Source organism: Octodon degus, unplaced genomic scaffold (assembly GCF_000260255.1).
Source record: "Octodon degus isolate 3935 unplaced genomic scaffold, OctDeg1.0 scaffold00001, whole genome shotgun sequence".
In the NCBI taxonomy this organism is placed as follows: Eukaryota; Metazoa; Chordata; class Mammalia; order Rodentia; family Octodontidae; genus Octodon; species Octodon degus.
In genome coordinates, this window is record NW_004524577.1 from 24,831,588 (window position 1) to 24,841,930 (window position 10,343).

Here is a 10,343-nt window from a genome sequence, read left to right on the forward strand (position 1 = left end):
CCAAGCACATGCCAGGCATGTTATGTTAAAGCAGAAGAGAAGGAGCAGGGCTGTGAGGAAAGAAAACTACTGCTGGATCAGGACATTTGAATTGGCTTTGTAGAGGCAGGGAGCATGGACTGGGCTTTATTTGTTTCAGAATAACTGAAATCTCATTCCTTGCTTACTTGTTGGAATATGGGTAAAGCTTTAATTGTGCTGTGATGAGGTCAGATGACAAGTGTGTGTGTGAGTCCGAGTGTGAGTTCTATGTGTCCACAGAGGAGTTAGTGTTGCTTGGCGAGTTCTCTATATCTAAACTGCTTCCTAATTCTCTGGCTTGATTCACCACTTTTCTCCCCAGCCTGGACTGAGCTCCCTTCCTGTGTATGACAGGGACTAATAATTCAGGAATGGAAGGAGCTCTGCCCGGCATGTGCTTGGTCACTTCCTGCTCCGTCTGCAGCAGGGTACGTGACGATGGCTCTGGTGTTCCTGGCTGACCTAAGGAAATTCCGACCTGATGTGGCTATCCTTGGGAAGTTTGGCTTTGCTGACATGGTAACTAAGTTGTTACTCAACTAAAAGTTTATGGCACCCTTAAAATGGCTAGTGGTTTCCTCAGAGGAAGTGGAAAAGACCAGAGGCAGGGAAGCAGATTGTCTGAAGAGCTCAGTGACCAGCTTGCTCAGCTTGGAGTCTTTCATAGCAAGCATCAGTGGGCCACAGCCCCTAAGTGCCTTTGTGAAGACCTAGGGTATGCTTAAACTGGGAATAAAGCCAGTGAGAAGGGAATTTGGACCTGCTTGGAAGGGATATTTTTCTCCAGGCCTGGAGAGCTCAAGGTTATTATTATTATTATTATTATTATTATTATTATTAGCCTTTACCCCTTCTTACATTTAGCCCATGCCTATGACCTTTGCACTGAGCTACATCTCTTTTTTACTTTCTGAGTTTTTGCTAAGTTCCCCAGACGGGACTTGAACTTGTGATCCTTTTGCCTTAGCCTTCCAGAGTACTGGGATTATAGGAATCTCTGTCAGGTCTGGTACCGATGTCCTTTAGGTACAAGAAGTTGAAATAAGGCTGTAGAGTGTCCAGGAGAGCTGGCTACAAGATCCCCCAAAAGCCACTAGGGTTAGAGGCGGGTTTGACTGACATCTCAAAGTGTTTGGCCTTCTCCCGTCAGGAAGAACGCCTGGAAACTTAGCTGGCAATAACCTAGAAAAGGGGGTGAAATGAGGCAACCTTGATGTTTTGTTTCCACTAGCACAAATTTTAATTTGAAGACACCCAGAAATGTAATGATAGCATTCAATGTGTACTATTAGCAGGACAGTGCTTTATCTCTATGTTCTTTTCCAGTGATTGGTTATTATTGTAACGTTGTAAGTAAATTCTGATGGAGCAGGAGTAGTGTGGCTTGGTATCTTCATTTTACAATAGAAGAAATGAAACAGGCATGAAATTTAATTTATTGACAACTGGAAATGGTCAATGTATTTTGTACTAAAAGGGTTCACATGTCCAAATCTTGTAGAATATTTCCTAACACTGAATCACATGAAGTTGCTAAGATTCAGTAAATATTTTATGCACAAAAGTGGCAATTTCATAGGTCCAGTGTAAAGTGATCAGTGAAGGGGAGTCTCCTTTTGCCTTTTATATATAAGCTGTTTTGAAGATCATTATTATATTTACCTAGTTTAGGCATATTTAGCCTTATCTCCACAGATTTGTTTTCTGTTCTGCGAAAGAGACTCATCAGGTTTGAAGAACCATTACGGTCAAACTTGCCTTGCTCCTTGGGCTTCTCTCTGAGGATTTTTACTCTGGAGACTTACCGCTGCAGTTCCTTACTGGAAAAGTTCCTGAGACAGGCAGGCAGGTGTTGGCCAGCTCAGTCTATAGCTACTTAAGGGGTCTGGAGTTAGTCTGGCATCCACAAGCTTCAAGGCCTTGTGCCAAGGATAAGATCTGTACCCTTCTGTCACCAGCCTAGCCCAAGTCATGTCCCAGCCCATACAGCTGTCCCTGGCTTGGTGTCCCAAGTCCCATTCTGCTTTGTTACTTAAAGTACTGGAGACTCAAGCTAGGCTAGCACCTGACTTACTAGCTTTCACTCTTTGGTCCTCTGAGGGGCTACAGTTGTCCACACTGTCTAGTTAGTGTCCTGCTTTAGAAAAGATGGGCCATCCAGACTGGTGGTCCTGCCTCCTCCATTTTTGAGTAACTCCTTAGGTTCCACCGCTGCTCATCACATCAGAGCCTTTAGACATTTTCCTTTGGCCTTTTAGCTTAGATGTCTCACTTCTTTGTGAGTTCCCAAGACGCATCATAACTCAGGTTGGTTCTCCTCCCCTGGTTTAGGTGTGAAGACTCTTTAGTAGGCTTGCCAGCCACTCTCAGATGGGACAGTGACTATTGACACTGGATCTTGAGATTCCTGTCCATTTATAGCTTGGGACACAGTCTTGTTTTATGGCTGATGATGAAGAGATGGGAACAGGAAGTGGGCAGGAGAAAACAAACCTCACAAAAGACACCCAAGCCAAACCAAGCAGTGTTCATAGAGGGACTACAGAACAGCAGATGGAGGAGATATACGGTGTGAGACAACCTCATGTACAGCTCTGCGGGGTGTGCATGTTGGGGGTGGAGAAAAGGAACATGTTCCTGTATCACCAGCCTTTATATTTTTGTGGTGAAATTAAACTATGGAGCATAAGCAGGGTGTGCTGGCACACGCCTGTAATTCCAGCACTTGGGAGACTGAGGCAGGAGGATCATTGCAAGTTCGAGACTAGCCTGGGCTGCAAAGTGAGCTCAAGGCCAGCCTGAACTGCATAGCGAGACCCTGACTCAAAAAGACTAAAGAAATAAATAACTTGACCTAGGGAGCAAAGATAAAGAAAGTGCCTTAGTGACCCAATTGCTTTATAAACCACGGGTTCTTCACAACTAGCTGGGAAGAATCACGAAGGACAGGGCGATCTGGGGATTGGGACATGTCATTCAGCTCAGAAATACTCCATATAGTTTAACAATTTATTTATTACCCTTCAGGGGCCAGGAATGACATTTTCATTTTTAACTCATTTTCCTTACTTTTGGCATACATACTGCAAAGTAATAGGTCAGCAAAAGCTTTTTACGTTTTGCATCAACCTATCAAAAAGGAAAAGGAAAATCAACAAATTTTCTTACTGAGCCAGCACTAAGTGTTTTTCCTTTCCTTGATCTTTCTTTCTTGCTTGCTTGCTTGCTTGCCTGCCTGCCTGCCTTCTTCAGTCCTTCCTTCCTTCCTTCCTTCCTTCCTTCCTTCCTTCCTTCCTTCCTTCCTTCCTTCTTTCTTTTTTCTTTTCATCCTGAGCTGCTCCATCTCGGCCCCACTTAAGGTGAGGCCAAAGCCTATAAAGCCCATGAAGCAGCTCCAACCAGAGGCCCGGGGATGTTTCCAAGCCCAGCTTGCCTTGTGCTGAATCGCTGGAGGTGATGCAGTCCATACGCAGAGTCTCTGACCTGCAGGGCTGGAGCAGGGATGCTGTATTTATATCTCCAGCCCCAACACAGTCCCTATCACATCAAATAAATTTGAACCTGGGGCTGGTACTCCAGCTCCACAAGGGTATGAGGCAGGTGATTGTCTGTGACTTCTGTGTGTGCTGAGTCCAGTGCACTAATGGTTGTGGGCCAGAAAGGCAGAGAGTGCGGCCATGGGGTCACCAAGGGAACCCACATAGGCCCAGCCCTCTCAGTGAACATTCTGGCCACACCTTTCTAAAAGCAAACCCTGCTTGCCCTTCTCATTTTTTTAGTAGTACATGTATACTATATGCTTGGGACACATAATAAATGGCTTCATCCATTTGCATAGCCTTTACAATTTACACAGGTTCACCCCAAATTTAACAATCTAGGGATTCCTCTACAGTAATGTTAAAGACTCAGGCTCCAGGGCTTTCCTGCAGGCTGCTGCTCTTCTGCCCTCCTGGCTGCCTCATGCTCTGGCCTCTACCTAGTTAGCCAAGCCTCAGGTCCCAAGCCCAGCCCCACAGCCTTAGAGCCTCCACCCCTTTGCCAGATGCCCAGCCTCAGCATGCTGCAGGCTCCGTTCTCTCAAAAGGACCTGGGGAGCTCACTGACCACAATAACTATACTGTTATGGTTCATGTATTAGTGTCCCCCAAAGCCTCAAGCACTCATGGGTTTGTATCCCCCTTTTTGGTTAGTTTTTCAGAGAAGAGCATTCCATTGCATTTAAATACTGTAGGTGCATGAATTCAGCAAAATATCCAAATATAGTCCAATAGTCCATAATAGTAGTGGGTTTTCCATAAGACTGTCAATGCCCGAAGTTGTTGACTTGAGCATTTTACAGCTCATCATATTAATATGACTTTACTTTTTATACTTCATTTTCATACTTTTCTGCTGGATGGTTAAGACCAAGAAAAAGCAAGATCTGTATAACAAGAAATGTAACTTTTGTATCTGATAAGGTCAGTCAAATCCCCTCAGGATTTATCCTGAAACCCTGTATCTCAGTTTGTAGATCCTTTGTCAGTGTCAGGCATGTGGATGAGTCACAGCCATTGCTTGACCAATTTACTCTCTGTGAAAGCCTGAGAGAATGTTTTCTCTCCATGTGACTCTCCTTAGGCACACTCCACATCATCGATCACTTTCCTCTGTGGCCCCATAATCTTGATCAGAAAATTTGGGACACGATTGAGTTATAGGATATTATAGTACAGATTCACCTATGTCCTGAGTCCTTACTGACTGTGAAAGGCTAGGGCCAAAATCTTGGCTGTCCTTGTAGCCCTTCTTTTTCTTTAATTTTTGGTCTGCAGACTTAAGTTGTTAACCCTCCAGAAGAGAAGCTTAATAATATTATTACCCTATAACATAGACAGTTGAGCTTAACCTCACTATCTGTCTGAATATCAAACATCTTAGACATAACATGGAACAGGTATTTTCCATCAAGTATTGATATATTAAACTTTGAGTCCCTCCAGAATATGAAGAAAAAGATTAAAAAGATAAAAAATTAAAAAAGAATAAGCATTTATTTATTTTTACACAGAAATTTAGAAATCTAACAATATACAGCCTTGTAGCAGGACAGTCCTGTGATCTTTTTTTGTCTCATGTTTTCATTTATTACCCTTTTATTTTAAACAAACATTTACTTGAGAGACAGTATGGCTGTAATTGGTATGTCACGACAAGCAGTAAGTATTTAGAAGACCAGAATGAAAGGCATGTTTTTGAAAATAGCAGTTAATTTGTAGGTCTCTCACCCTGAATATATATGCTGATACCTGTGAACAAAGCAACTGCGCTGAAGAAAGCAATGTGTAATGGTAGGGTCATGCTTAGAATGTACAAGATTCTTGATCCACTGCTGGGAATGCAGGTGCGAGTGCTACCCGCTACTCCCAGGGTGCGTAATTTGTGCTACAATGTAAGGAGGGGAGAGAGGCTAGCTAGTTGCCTGAGCTGCTGCCACTTCCTTTTCTGTTTTGCTCTTTGTCCCATGTCATTCTGCTTTGGAGCCAGCTGAGTATGGACTGAAACCTCGACTAACTATGAGCTAAATAAACCTTTCCTTTCTTCGAGGGTTGGGTATTTGTCCCAGCAAGAGTAACTGAGACACATACTGACCGCAGCCTCATCAAATCTTCTTCCCTTGACTGATTCTGAGAAAAAACACAGAATCACAGAATGACAACTGAAGAGTCCCATGACCCAAGTTCCTTCTCTGTCATTTACTAGCAGTCTGTCACCTCTTGTGCCCCCAGTGTGCTCATTAAATAATGCACGGTCAGGCAGACAATCCAGGGCCAATCCAGTGAGGTGGGATGTATTTCCCACCTCCGAATTTTTCTAGCATTCACCACACACCCATTCCATTTTGTAGCTATTATCACCCATGTCCAGGTATGGTTTCCTATGGAGCTTGTTGCTTATGCGAGGCTTAAATACTTTTTTTTTAATTTTTAAATTTTCCAGATCTGTTGAATATAACAAACATCAATCCAACAAAACTCCAGGTACATATCATCCCAAATTAACAAAAATAAACATTTCATAATCTTTGTTTCAGATTTTTCAAAAAGGAATAACAGTTTTTTATACCTCACCCCTTAAAGGTAGGTACTATAGCCTTGGATTTGGTGAAGATTCCTTCTGAACTAAGGATCTGCAGTGGTATTTGTTAGGAAAATAGGCTGCTAATTCCTGTGCTTTAAAAACTTACATCAGTTATACTGAATGAACTACTTGTTTCAGTCTATAGCTTGCCTTTTCCTCTTACATTTTTACTCGGGAGGCTCATCTTTACAGTGTCCAGATTGCAGCTAAGGTGGACATTCACTCTAATTCATTCCTTTCAACTGTGGTTCAGAATTTTATAAGACTGGTATCCTATAGAGTTGATTTAGTATTTTTACTTGCTTGATTATTTCCACTTAGGCTATGTTCATATCAGTTTTTTAGGATAACAAATGGTGCTGTTCTGGACATGCACTTCTCCTTCTGCAACTAGAGGTGGATCTGCTAGGATAAATTGGGATTGTTTGGAACACCTTTGTCATACTTTGCCAAATTACTTTTCTTTCTTTTAAAATGTGTTTAGTACAGGGTCTTCAGGGTCTCATTACACAGATCAGACTCATAGTAATCCTCCTGTTTTCAGCCTCCCAAAGCTTTGGGATTACAGGCACGTGCCACCATAACCAGTCTGTCACCATCTCAGCATGCCCCAGGGAGTGGGGTCAGCATGGCACTCTGGGGATCAAACCCGGTCCCTGCTTCTGCCTAAGTAGGCTAAATTTCTTTGCAAAACAAGTGCACCATGCAATATTTCCAACAAGAATCATCAACTTTCCATTTTCTGAAATTCTTGTGTAGCATTTTTTAAATTAATTTTATTGAGAAACAAATAGCAACGAGACAGTTTCAAAACAGGTTAATAGGACAATTGCAATAATTAATACTTTGTATATTATTGTTTTTGTAGTAGGTATTCATAGTACAAGATGCAGACATGATATCCTGTCCAAACACTATTAGTATAAATCTTTCTTCTCATTGAAGTAAGAGAAAGTAGCTGTATATCTATCCTATTTTTATATACAGATACAAAATGGTCCTTCATTTATATCCCCTCTTTTTGTTTAGTTTTGTCAGAGATGGGTATTCCACTGCCATTTAAATATTGTAGGTGTGTGAATTCAGCAAAATTACCCAATATAGTCCAGTAGTGCATAATAGTAGTGGTAGTTCTCTTGTGCAACTTTTTAAAACCTGGAAATGGCTCCCAGTGTGATGGGTATGGCAGGCTTTCCCAGTAGTGCTTTAATGTACAATTCTTCTGTTTTGTCCATTTCAGTATTTTCTCTTGGGCATTATAGAGAAAGTTTGTGTTAATCAAGTTCCTAGCAAGAAGCACAAGGCACACTGAGGTCAGAATAACTTGAGAGGGTCTCCTTACCAAGAGTGGTATAAAGTGTCCTTATGGTTAAAGAAGTTTTTTCTATCTAGTTTGCTACACAGTCATTTGGTTTTACTTCTTAAGAAAGGAGGAAGTCAGTTCTAGAGATCAGACTGGTTTTAAAGATCTCATCTTTTCCGTCCCATTTTGTTTCTTGAATCAAAACTGTGTCAATGGACCTGGGGCCACAGGTGTGCCTGCTATGAATTTTTCCTAAAAAATCACCTCCAGTTTAGCCTTGAAGAAAGAATACCCTAATCTGCTGTCCTCATTGCAAAAATATGCTGCTCATCTTTTAAAGTATTTTTTAAATCTTTTATTTGGTGGATTAAAGCACCTGCAAGTAGGTGTAGGAATCAGGGGTTTGATCCTCGGGCCTGCCATACTGGCCCCACCCCTGAAGCGCACTGAGATTGCAATTGAGACTGGACATGGTGGCACGTACCTGTAATCCCAGCTCTTGGGAGGCTGTAAACAGGCGGATCATTACGAGTCCGATCTAGTAGTGAGACTGTGAACACACCATCGACCCTTCCCTAACATACACACACACACAAAATTATTTCTTTGGTACAGTCTTGCTACACAGCTTGGACTCATAGTGATCCTCTTATATCAGCCTCCCCAGCACTGGGATTACAGGTATGTGTCACCATGCCTGGTTTCAGTGGCCAGCTAGGCACAGGGCTAGCCCAGCATGTGGTACCGGGGCTTACATCCAGGTTCTTGTGCTTGCCAGGCAGGTGCTCAGACCCATTGGCTGTCTCCCCAGCCTGCTGCTCATCTTTTTAAAAAAATGTATTTAGTACAAGGTCTACAAGGTCTCACTACACAGATCAAACTCATAGTGATCCTCCTGTTTTTAGCCTCCCAAGTGCTGGGATTACAGGTGCATGCCACCATGCTCAGTCACAATTGCCCTCTCAGTGCGCCCCAAGGGTAGGGCTGGCACAGCACCCCTGGGATCAAACCCCTAGTCTGTGCACCTGCCTAAGCAGGCACTTTAATCTGCTGAGCTATCTAGCTGGTCCTGCTGCTCATCTTTGAGTGAGAGCAATATAAGTACTATATCTCATGCAAGACATTTCTTTCAGTTCATTTGAGGTTATACAAGCCAAATTTTCTTCCTTTCTCTCTCTTTTCCTTTTCCCTCCTTCTTTCATTCTTTCCTCTCTTCTTTGATCTCAGGCAAACTTGAATTCAAGTTCCGGCTCTTGCCTTCATATATGTTCTCTGCAAGTTGCACTATTTTCTCTATCTTTAGGGAGGTACTATTACATACATGCACATAAATGTACATATATGAACACATGTGTAGGCACACACATATAACTGAGTAATACATGCAGCATAAGCATGTGGAAGATGCTTAATAAGTTCATCGGTTGTAGCTATGATTAAGTACTTACTATGAATTTGCAATAAGCAGTACAGATGCAGAAATAAAGAAGGCTTGGGCCCTGGTTTAGGAGTTTGGACTGATTTGGATACCAGGAAGTACAATGCTGTATTCTAGTTTCCACAAAAGTCTGCACCAAGTAAAAAAGAGGCTGAAGGAAAGAAGTTGGGGGAAAACTGATAGAGGTCTTTAGGGGGAGATGAGGAGGTGGCTGTGAGTCTAACGCTGACACCCAGGTATCTTTTAGGCAGCCTGGGAAGGGGGGCTCTGCAGGCTGAGAGGGCAATATGAGGAAGGCAGGAGACAGTGAAATGGTCTATCGTGGTCAGAAGCTAACCGTGTGCCACATAACAGGAAAGCCAGGAGAACAGGGGCAGGAAAATGTAAGGTAAGGGAGAGAAGGGCAGAGGCTGCTAGCTGCAGGCCCAGGGGAAATGCATATCTGTCAGTTCTGAGCACACGAAGAGCCCGATGTTTTCACAGTAGAAGAATAATTGGCTGTCACTTGCATTTTATAGAAAGATTATTACGGCATCACTTCACAGATTGGAAGGCTTCATGTAAGTGTGAGCTTCATTTGCTGACAAAAAGAGTTGGGATCCCTGGTCTCCCATGTAGTAGCTTTATGAACTTGAGCTATTATTTAACCTCTCTAAGCTGTCATATACCTCGATGTAAAAGGGGTAATTAGATGCTTATTTCATAGGATTGCTGGAGGATTACATGTGATAATACACACAAATCCAGCCATACTGCAAACAGTAAGGGAACAGAAACTCAGGGACCTCAGTGTTCAAACATCTTTTGGACCATCCGACTCGAGCATGGAAGACAGCTTACTCTTTCAAATTGCTCCAGTAGTCTGGGTCAAAGGCAATGCTAAGGCCGGTTGGCTGCACGGCTAAAGTAATTTTAGTAAAGACAGAAAAAGGAAAATACAAAATGAAAGCAGAAATAGATGTCAATACCAAGTGACAAAGAGGTTCTGATCTTTTTGTGTGTGGAACAGAATGGACATGAAAAGGATTTCAGTCAACTTTAAGTACAAAGACACCAACTGGGCATAAGACTGAGGGGTAAAACATTCAGGAACACATTCAGTGTGACTCTCTGGAGCCACTATGGAAATGTGTCAAGAATGCACATTGTGTAGTTTATTTCTATGACTAACATTCAAGAGAAATGTTCAGTGCAGGGCCAAACGTTCTGTGCTGAACATTTAACTCAACGGTTTTCCACAGCATTTCTTCCTATACCCAGCTGAGCCCTGCTGTGAAATGGGAATCCTGGAGAGATGATGGAAGGGAGGGAAGGAGAGAGAGGGAAGGAGGGAGGGAGGAAGGGAAGGAGGGAGGGAGGTGGGAAGAGGGAGGGACGTAAGGGAGGCAGGAAGGCAGATAGGAAGGGAGAGAGGGAGAGAGGAAGGAAGGAAGGAAGGAAGGAAGGAAGGAAGGAAGG

The 10,343-nt window shown here is 42.8% G+C and overlaps 1 pseudogene; it reads left to right on the forward strand.

Moving 5' to 3' along the window:
- The first annotated feature begins 459 nt into the window (after positions 1 to 459).
- The window catches only part of LOC101573358, a 61,458-nt pseudogene continuing 51,574 nt past the window's right edge, over positions 460 to 10,343 (forward strand).